A 9,703-nucleotide genomic window follows, 5' to 3' on the forward strand; every position below is an offset into this window, starting at 1 on the left:
CACCAATTGTGTATCCTATTAGATTGAGATCTTTTCCTTGATAGTATGGAGAATAATTTATAGTTGCCTTAAGATACCTTAATATCATTTTAACAGCTGCCCAATGTGATTGTCCCTGATTGGACTCATATCTTCCTACCATACCAACAACGTGAATGATATCAGGTCTCGTACACAACATAACATCCATTAGACTATCAACCACACTAACATAATAAGGAACAGTTTTCATTCTTTCTTTCTTTTCTTGTGTTTATGGACACATCGATACTGAGGGTGATGTCCTTAATCATCAGGCTTGAAAGCGTGCATACCGAATCAATCGACAGCTGCCCAATGTGATTGTCCCTGATTGGACTGATATCTTCCTACCATACCAACAGCGTGAATGATATCAGGTCTCGTACACAACATAACATCCATTAGACTATCAACCACACTAACATAATAAGGAACAGTTTTCATTCATTCTTTCTTTTCTTGTGTTTATGGACACATCGATACTGAGGGTGATGTCCTTAATCATCAGGCTTGAAAGCGTGCATACCGAATCAATCGATGACCTTGTTGAAATAGGTCTTTTGAGATAGAGCCAACCTGTTCTTTAAACGATCTCTTGAAATCTTAACTCCAAGAATATATGTGGTTGCGCCCATATCTTTTATCTCAAAACTTGAAGTGAGCCAAGCTTTGATATGGTTCACAAATCCAATTACATTTCATGCCATCAAGATGTCATCAACATATAATGACAGAATGACAATCTACTGAAGCATTTCATGTAGACGCAATGGTCTTCTTCAAGCAACTCAAAGTCATTCGAGATTATTTGATTATGAAATCGAATATACCATTGTCTAGAAGACTATTTAAGGCCATAAACTCCTTACAACACGCGAGAAGGTCTCCTCCAATTCTATCCTTTCCTATTGCCTATAACCTTTAACAACAAGACGAGCTTTCTACCTTTTGATATTATTGTTAGCTTTTCACTTCACTTTTGTTGAAACACCTTTCCACATAATTTTGATTTGACAAAATTGTTTAAGTATAACTTAAAATACATATTCTAAACACACTAAGTTTAAATGCTTTGATTTATGCTACTAATGTGTTTGTTCAATGTTGAGTTAAAACTGTTATAAGACATAAGGATTAAATGGCCCAAGCCCATTACGGAAGCCAAGGCCCAAGTCAAACAACTCAGTACACTCGGCCCGCGTTTGTCAAAACGTTGCCGTTCTAAACAGAACGCAACTCAGCATGAGAAGGATCTAGAAGACCTTCGGGAACAACTTCAAGATGAAGCTGCTGAGTGGTCTCGATAAATGTACAAGACAGCAGCTGGCAAAGGAAAACTTCCAGACAAAGTTTTTCTTCTTTTGGCAAAGTTCAGACGACACAGTATGCTGTCCAGTTGACCTTACCATAAAAGGAGAGACCATCTGCTGAGCTGACCGAGGACAGAAGATACACCATTCTGATTGGCCGAGAGCTCTGAGCAAGTCAGGATGACAACGACATATAGCCGTTTCCCTCCAACGGTTATTTCGAAATTCGAAATGACCGATGCCCAGACGTCTCTATAAATAGTGCCATCACAAGCTTCATTCTACACAGAACTTGATCAAGCAGTTACACTGACCAAATTTCTACAAGTTCTGCAAGCAAAGAAGCAAAGCAAATTCTTACACTACATTTCTTATATCTGTGTAAAAGTCTAGAGTGATTGTTTCAATCGTCTAAAGTGTCTTAGCAAATCTTTGTATAGGACAAAACACTTATCATTTCTAGAGATAGAAAGGAGAGGCTGAGTACTCGATTTTAGTACTCAGCGAGAGATTAGGATTGAGTAGAAGTATAGAGGAAGGTACTCTTGTCATACTCAGTTGCTGATATTGTAAAAGGTTTGAGGCTCTACCTTTAAAGAGCTTAGTAGAGGATTTGAAATCTCGGAACGTGTTCCGGGGACAGGACGTAGGCTTAGAAGAAGCCGAACCTGGATAAATCTGCTGAGTGAAGTATTTCTTACCTTTAACTCCTTATTTATATTGCTTGTTTAAAATAACCAAAAACTGACCAAGTAAAGAGGTCAAGTTGAGTTGTGCGCGTTGAACATCTGAGCTCAGGAATAGACTCTAAGTGCTATCTCCTGACCCAAGCTAAGAAACTGACCTAGTCACATGTTGACTAAGCCAGCATCTTGTTGTTTACTCAGCGCCGCTGTTCAAACCTTTTTCTTTAGAAAAAGAAGTCTGCCCTAATTGCGAAAAAAGTTTAAATAGTTCCTAACCCCCCCCCCCCCCTTGGAACTATACTTGCAACCTTACAAGGGACCAACAAGTGGTATCAGAGCTTAAAAGCTCACTCTAAAAGGTCTAACAACCTTGAGCTGATCCCTACCATGGGCGAAAACAACACTCGGTTTCTCCCTGGAAACCAAACAACTCAAATACTACCTGAGGGGCTGTCCATTACTAGGCCTCCCCTATTCTTCGGGTCAAACTATACCTTCTGGAAGAATAAGATGAAAAACTTCATTCAGGCTACAAACATGAGTGCCTGGCTATCTATAGTCCAAGGCCCATTTGTACCTGTCGAGGTTGTGGCTGGCCAAACAGTTGTAAAAGCTGAGGACAAATGGACAGAGGATGATCTTAAGAAGCTCCAAAACCATGCTTCGGCTATCAATATGCTTCACTGTGCGCTCGATACTGCAGAATATAATAAAATCTCAGGTTGTGAGTCGGCATAAGAGATCTGGAGAAAGCTGGAAGTCACCTACGAGGGAACAAATAAAGTAAAAGAGTCCAAGGTGAATCAGCAGATGAGACTGTACGAGCTGTTCGAGATGAACAATGATGAGGGCATTTCAGACATGAATGCAAGGTTTACCAACATCATTAATGAGCTCAAGAGACTTGGGAAAATCTTCACTGAGGAAGAACAAGTCAAAAAGATTCTCAGGAGTCTTCCTAAAGACTGGCAAGCAAAGAAGACAGCAGTTGAGGAAGCTCAGGATTTAACCACCTACAAATATGACGAACTCATCGGTTCATTGCTGGCCCATGAGATATCCATGAAAAACTTTGAGGTGAAGGAAAAATCTGAAGACAAGAAGCAGAAGTCACTTGTCATGAAAGCTGACTCCACTGACGGGAGTTCAACTGACGATGAGGAGATGGCTATGTTCACAAGGAAGATGAAAAGGCTATTCAGGAAAAGTGACAAATACTCTAAAAAGCCTTACAGAAAGTTTCATAAGTATAAGGCTGACTCAAGTGACAGCAAATACAGAAAGGACAGCTCAAAGCCCATTACATGCTTTGAGTGCCATCAGACTGGCCATATTAAGTCAAACTGCCCCACGCTGAGGAAAGACAAGAAAATTGGGAAGAAAGCAATGGTGGCTACTTGGAGTGACAACGATGAGTCTTCATCTACAGAAACTGAGGCCACCGAGTCAGCGAAGATATGCTTCATGGCTGACGAACTTGCTGAGCCATGCGTCTCTGAGCATGCTGATCTATCAGAAACGAAGATGAGGTAATTTCTCTTCCCTAGCTCAGAAATGATATGGTTAATGCCCTGAGTGATCTCTATACACTTGTCAAGAAGTGTAATAAGAAAATTAGAGCACTCAGCAGGCGCTGTGACGAAGTGGAAGAGGTCAAACTGAGTGACCTCAGATTCCTTCTTCAGGACAATTCAACTCTGCATGATAATATGAAAATCATACATGAGTCTGTCTCTGAAGTCCAGTCAGTTTCAAAGAAACTGAGGAAGGACGTCACAACCATCCAGAACCAACTAAAGGTTCCTAATAAAAATAACATTCCTCTGAGAACTCAGTACCAAGGTACTCAGCAGAGATGGAAACCCCAGCAAAAAGTCCAGTGTGACTTTTGTGGGAAGTTAGGACACACCACTAAGGTGTGCTAGCACGCTCAGCACTAGGGTGCTGACAAGTCAGTAAAAAATCCTAAATAGAAGGTCAGCTGTGACTTCTGTGGAAAGAATGGCCATACTGTCCATGTATGTCGCCATAAAATAAAATATGATGCTATACCTGTTGCACCTAACAAGCCAGGACCCAAAAAGAATTGGGTACCTAAAAGTAACTAGTTACAATGCAGGTAAGCCTGAGATGTGCCGAGAAGTCAAAGATGTGGTATATTGACAGCGCATGCTCAAGGCATATGACGGGTGATGAAACTCAGTTCATCACGTTTGAGCATAAACGAGGAGGAAGCGTAAGTTTTGGAGACAACAAGAAGGGTAAGATAGTAGGGTCAGGAACCATCGGAGGTAATCCTACTATTGAATCTGTCTCCCTAGTCAGCGGACTCAAATATAACTTACTCAGCGTAGCTCAGCTATGTGATAATGGGAGAAAAGTTATATTTGATGCTACTGGATGTAAAATATACGAGGGTAAAACAAATGAGTTAATTTTAACTGCCCCTCGGATAGATAATGTCTTTATGCTAGACTTAGAGAAAAAGTTTTCAAAAACTGTGTGCTTAGTATCAAAGGAAGAAAATTCCTGGCTATGGCACATGAGACTTGGTCATGTAAGCATGGACCTCCTGGCCAAACTAGCAAGAAAGCAATTGGTTGAGGGACTGCCTGAACTTAAATTTCAAAAAGATCAATTATGCCACGCTTGCCAAGCTGGAAAACAAACCAAACAATCTTTTCATAGCAAAAATATCGTCTCAACTAAACGTCCGTTAGAGTTACTACACTTGGATCTCTTCGGTCCAGTCCAGCCGCTGAGTCTGGGTGGAAGAAGATTTTCCTTGGTCATTGTAGATGACTTCTCTCGGTATACGTGGGTTATCCTGCTGACCAGCAAGGATGAGACCTTTGAGACATTTTCAAATTTGGTTAGAAAAATTGAAAATGAAAAAGACCTAAAATTAGCTCACATCCGTAGTGATAACGGTGGAGAATTCAAAAACCAAAAGTTTGTTGAATTCTGTGAAGCTAGCGGTATTGACCACAATTTTTCTGCTCCTAGAACACCTCAGCAAAATGGGGTTGTAGAAAGGAAGAACAGAACTCTGGTTGAAATAGCCAGGACAATGCTGGATGAGCATAGGCTTCCAAAGTATTTTTGGGGAGAGGCTGTTAACACAACATGCTATATTCTTAATAGGGCTCTAGTTAGACCTATATTAAAGAAAACCCCCTATGAACTTTGGAAAGGACGAAAGCCCAATATTGGATACTTTCGTGCCTTTGGCTGTAGATGTTTTATTTTAAATACCAAAGATAGCTTAGCAAAGTTTGATTCAAAAGCTGATGAGGCTATCTTTTTGGGCTACTCAACAAACAGCAAAGCATACAGAGTTTTTAATAAGCGAACTCAAATTTTAGAAGAGTCAGTACATGTAGAGTTCGACGAAACTGACCCTGCAGGTAGATACCAGCCGCTGACCGAAGATGATCCACACTCAGTAACCACCGCTGACCAAGAACCAGCTACTGAGTCATTCACGAAAAGGCTGACCAAGAGTAAGAGTGAACCTAAGATTACTTTTACTGACCCATCTACTTTTGCAGAGATTGTTGAAACAGAAACAGCACAAGACATAAATCTACCTAAAGAGATAAGGATCCCAAGAGGGCACTCAGAGAGTGCGATCCTTGATTCTGCTGGGAATACCCTGATGACGAGGAATCAACTCAGGAAGTACCTCAGCAATGTTGCCTTCGTCTCAGTACAAGAACCGAAGAATTTCGCTGAAGCTGAGTACGATGAATTCTGGATGAACGCAATGCAAGAGGAGCTCGATCAATTCAGAAGAAACGATGTATGGGAGCTAGTACCTCATCCAAAGAGTCAAAAGACCATCGGAACAAGATGGGTCTTCAGGAACAAGATGGATGAACAAGGAAACGTAGTCAGGAACAAAGCAAGGCTTGTAGCTCAGGGCTACAGTCAGCAAGAAGGTATTGACTACGGTGAGACCTTTGCCCCAGTGGCAAGGCTAGAGGCAATTAGAATTCTATGTGCATATGCATCTTACATGAACTTTAAATTATTCCAAATGGATGTCAAAAGTGCATTTCTTAATGGAGTTATAAACGAGGAGGTTTATGTAAATCAACCTCCAGGTTTTGAGGACCCTAAGTTCCCAAACCATGTTTACAAACTCAAAAAGGCTCTGTACGGCCTCAAGCAAGCACCACGTGCTTGGTATGAGAGGCTGACCAGTTTCTTGCTGACTAGAAATTACGTCAGGGGCAAAGCTGATACAACCTTATTCATTAAGAGAAAGGGTAAAGATACCCTGCTGGCCCAAATTTATGTTGATGATATAATATTTGGTGCAACTAACGAATCAATGTGCAAGGAGTTTAGCAAACAAATGCAGACTGAGTTTGAAATGTCCATGATGGGAGAACTCAACTTCTTCATCGGTCTTCAAATTAAATAAGGAAAGAATGGCATCTTCATCAGTCAAGCCAAATATGCCAAGGAGATATTAAAGAAATATGACTTGGAGAATTGCAAGCCAATATCCACTCCTATGGGCATTGACACTGTCCTCTGCGCTGACGAGAATGGTAAGTCAGTAGACAGCAAATTATATCGAGGTATGATAGGCTCTCTACTTTACTTAACAACCAGTAGACCGGACATTCAGTTCTCAGTATGCTACTGTGCTAGATATCAATCTAACCCTAAGGAATCTTATTACATTGCTGTAAAAAGAATCCTTAGATACTTGCAAAGCTCAGTGAACGCAGGTCTGTGGTATCCAAATACTCATGATTTTACACTCATCGGATACACTGACGCTGACTATGGACGGGATAAGCTAGAACGTAAAAGCACCTCTGGAGGATGCCACTTCTTAGGAAGCTGTCTTGTATCCTGGTTCAGCAAAAAGCAGGCGTCAGTAGCCTTGTCTACCACTGAAGCTGAGTACATTGCTGCTGGTCATTGTGTTGCTCAAGTCCTATGGATTAAGCAACAGCTTGAAGACTATGGTGTTCAAACGAAGACAATTGAAGTCAAATGTGACAACAAAAGTGCAATTGATCTTTCCAAGAACCCAATTCAACACAGCAGAATGAAGCATGTCAGCATCAGACATCACTTCATTAGAGACCATGTACTCAAAGGGGAGATCAAGCTGACCTTTGTCCCAACGGATGAACAGCTTGCGGATATCTTCACGAAGCCATTGGCCCGTGAGCAGTTCAACATACTGAGAGAAGCAATTGGTATGTTTAATCCTCTTCAGTAAATTCCTGTACTAAATGAATATGAATGCTGAGTGAATTACTATGCTGAATGATTGATTGTTTGTTGAGTAACTCATCGAAACTGACTGAACATCAAATACTGAGTAACTTGCACACTGAGTAAATTAGTTTAAACTTAAACTTTAAACTCATCCGTAAATGCATTACTGACCACTCAGAATATCAAACGCTTGACATTCTAGATGCTGAGTGTTAGATCCGTTAGCATAAATGTAAAAGCACGCGTATAGCCCTAGGATGACGTATTCACCGTATGTGTCATAAATGCCAGGATCTTTGTCGGTACACAATCCCAAGGCAAAACTGACACATGGATTTGATTAAATCCACACCGCTCATTCCGTCTATAAATTATGGGTAATTTCCCATCTTTTATTCTTTACGCTTAATCAAATTCTAAGGCAAAGAGACCTTCTCTCTCAATCCTTCTGAACTTTCCCAATTCCTGAAAATGACTAAGTTATCTTTCAACGTCTCCGGTGCCGGCCACCAAAAGGCTAACTCCGATGAACCTACTCAAAATCCTCCTACGCCGAGTAAGGGAAAAACTGGCCAAAACTCTGGTCAAGGAAAAACTGTGAAGGTCCGAACCTACTCCAAAGTTTTTGAGAACGTACGAGAATGGAAGGTTGAGCCCTCCAGATGGGTTTCGGAACACTTCGTACAGAATGAACAGCCTTTTTGCGAATGGATTTCCCAGAATGGATGGACTGGGCTGTTCTCGGTTAGGGATGAAACTTATCCTGACCTAGTGAGGGAATTCTACCACAACCTCAAAGTCGCAAATGACTCCACCGACTACCTATGCACTGAGGTAAGAGGCAAAACCATCTTCATCAACCCTCTCTACATAGGAAATCTCCTCCAGCTGAAAACTGAGGGAGCAAAGCTGAGAAAATCGGGAGATCAGGACAAGAATAATTATGTACACAGCTTCTGCAAACCTGATGGCTACTCAGGAGAAGTCTCAGCATCATCAATGGGTCAGCACCAGAAGATGGATCCCTACCTGCTGAGTTATTTTATTTACCCAAAGATAAACTGCACTACATCAGCAACAAACTTTGAACAGTGCTTCATATGGCACATACCGACGTACACCCCCATCAACATGCCTGTCTTTCTCGTTGCTAGGTTTCTTCGCAGCACTGGTACAATGAGGCTTGGGTCAATAATAACAAGAATCCTCATTGACCATAAAATTGACCTCGAAGGTGAGGAGAAATTTAAAGGAACTGAGATAACAGCATCCTCGCTGAGGGCACTGAAATTTGGACAGCCTTTGAAGAAAGGCAAAACTGCTGCTGCTGCTGGCCAAGCTGAGGAAGCTGCTGAGCCAAAGAAAGGGCGAAGAACTAAGGCCCCAGCTTCCCGCAAGAGGAAAACTGCTGAGACTCCTTCACAAAACGTTGAGTCTCCAGCAAAGAGGCAGAGGTCAGCTGGTAAGACAGCTGAGAAGAGAACCAGGCAAGGTGAGCCTGGAACTGAGGAAGCTGCCGAGCAACCTCAAAAGAAGCAGAAAACTTCAACCTTGACTCCTCTGGAAGCCATACCGACCGACTTCATTGTACCGGGTGACTCTCACTTCACCCAGTGTCAAGGTACATATGCTGAGTCTGAGGAGCCTGAGGTCCAACTAGATGATCACTTCATCTCTCAAGTTGAGGAAGAACTTGATGGATATAGTACTGAGGAAGAAGAAGAAGAAGAAGCCAGCGGTCAGGATAACGCTGAGGATTCTGAGGAAACTGCCAGCGAACATGAAGCTGAGGATGCTAAGACTGGGTTAGCTGGTGGAGATGTGCATATCGACACTGAGCTGGCTGCGAGAGTTGAGCAAGTACTTGACCAACACACTGTTGATCAAGTTGAAGAGCAAGCTGACCAGACTCATACTGAGCAACAGGAATCCTCTCCTACTCACTCAGAAGAACCTGCTCCTACTGACACTCCACCTCGAAGAAGGCGAAAGTTGGTCAAGGTCAGTGAGAAGCTAGTCAGTGACCCTCCTGTGCATATACCAAATATTCCTGACTTTGTCATGTCAAAGACAACTAAGGACCCTTCTACCGTCCAACTTAAGTTTTTCAAACGCCAATCCACTTCCACTACATCGGCGCCTTTAGAAAAACAAGCCTCTGTTTCTTCTCAACAGGAAGATGCCGACCCCAATGCCTCTGCAACATCAACCAGTCAGGTTGAGCCACTTACTATTCATGCTACTTCCTCAAGCATGGTGCTGACTCCACATACCTCTGCCGTCAGCACAGACAGTATTCGCATTGCAACTTCTCAAACTCACCTCTCTGCCGATCAATCAACTATTCCTTCAACTCAAGTGCAGATTGAGACTTCTATTCCAGTCACTGACCAGGTTACCCCCTTCACTCCACTTCCTTTCAGTCATACTGATGTCCCTGAA

The sequence above is a fragment of the Euphorbia lathyris genome, chromosome 5 (assembly GCF_963576675.1).
Source record: "Euphorbia lathyris chromosome 5, ddEupLath1.1, whole genome shotgun sequence".
In the NCBI taxonomy this organism is placed as follows: domain Eukaryota; kingdom Viridiplantae; phylum Streptophyta; class Magnoliopsida; order Malpighiales; family Euphorbiaceae; genus Euphorbia; species Euphorbia lathyris.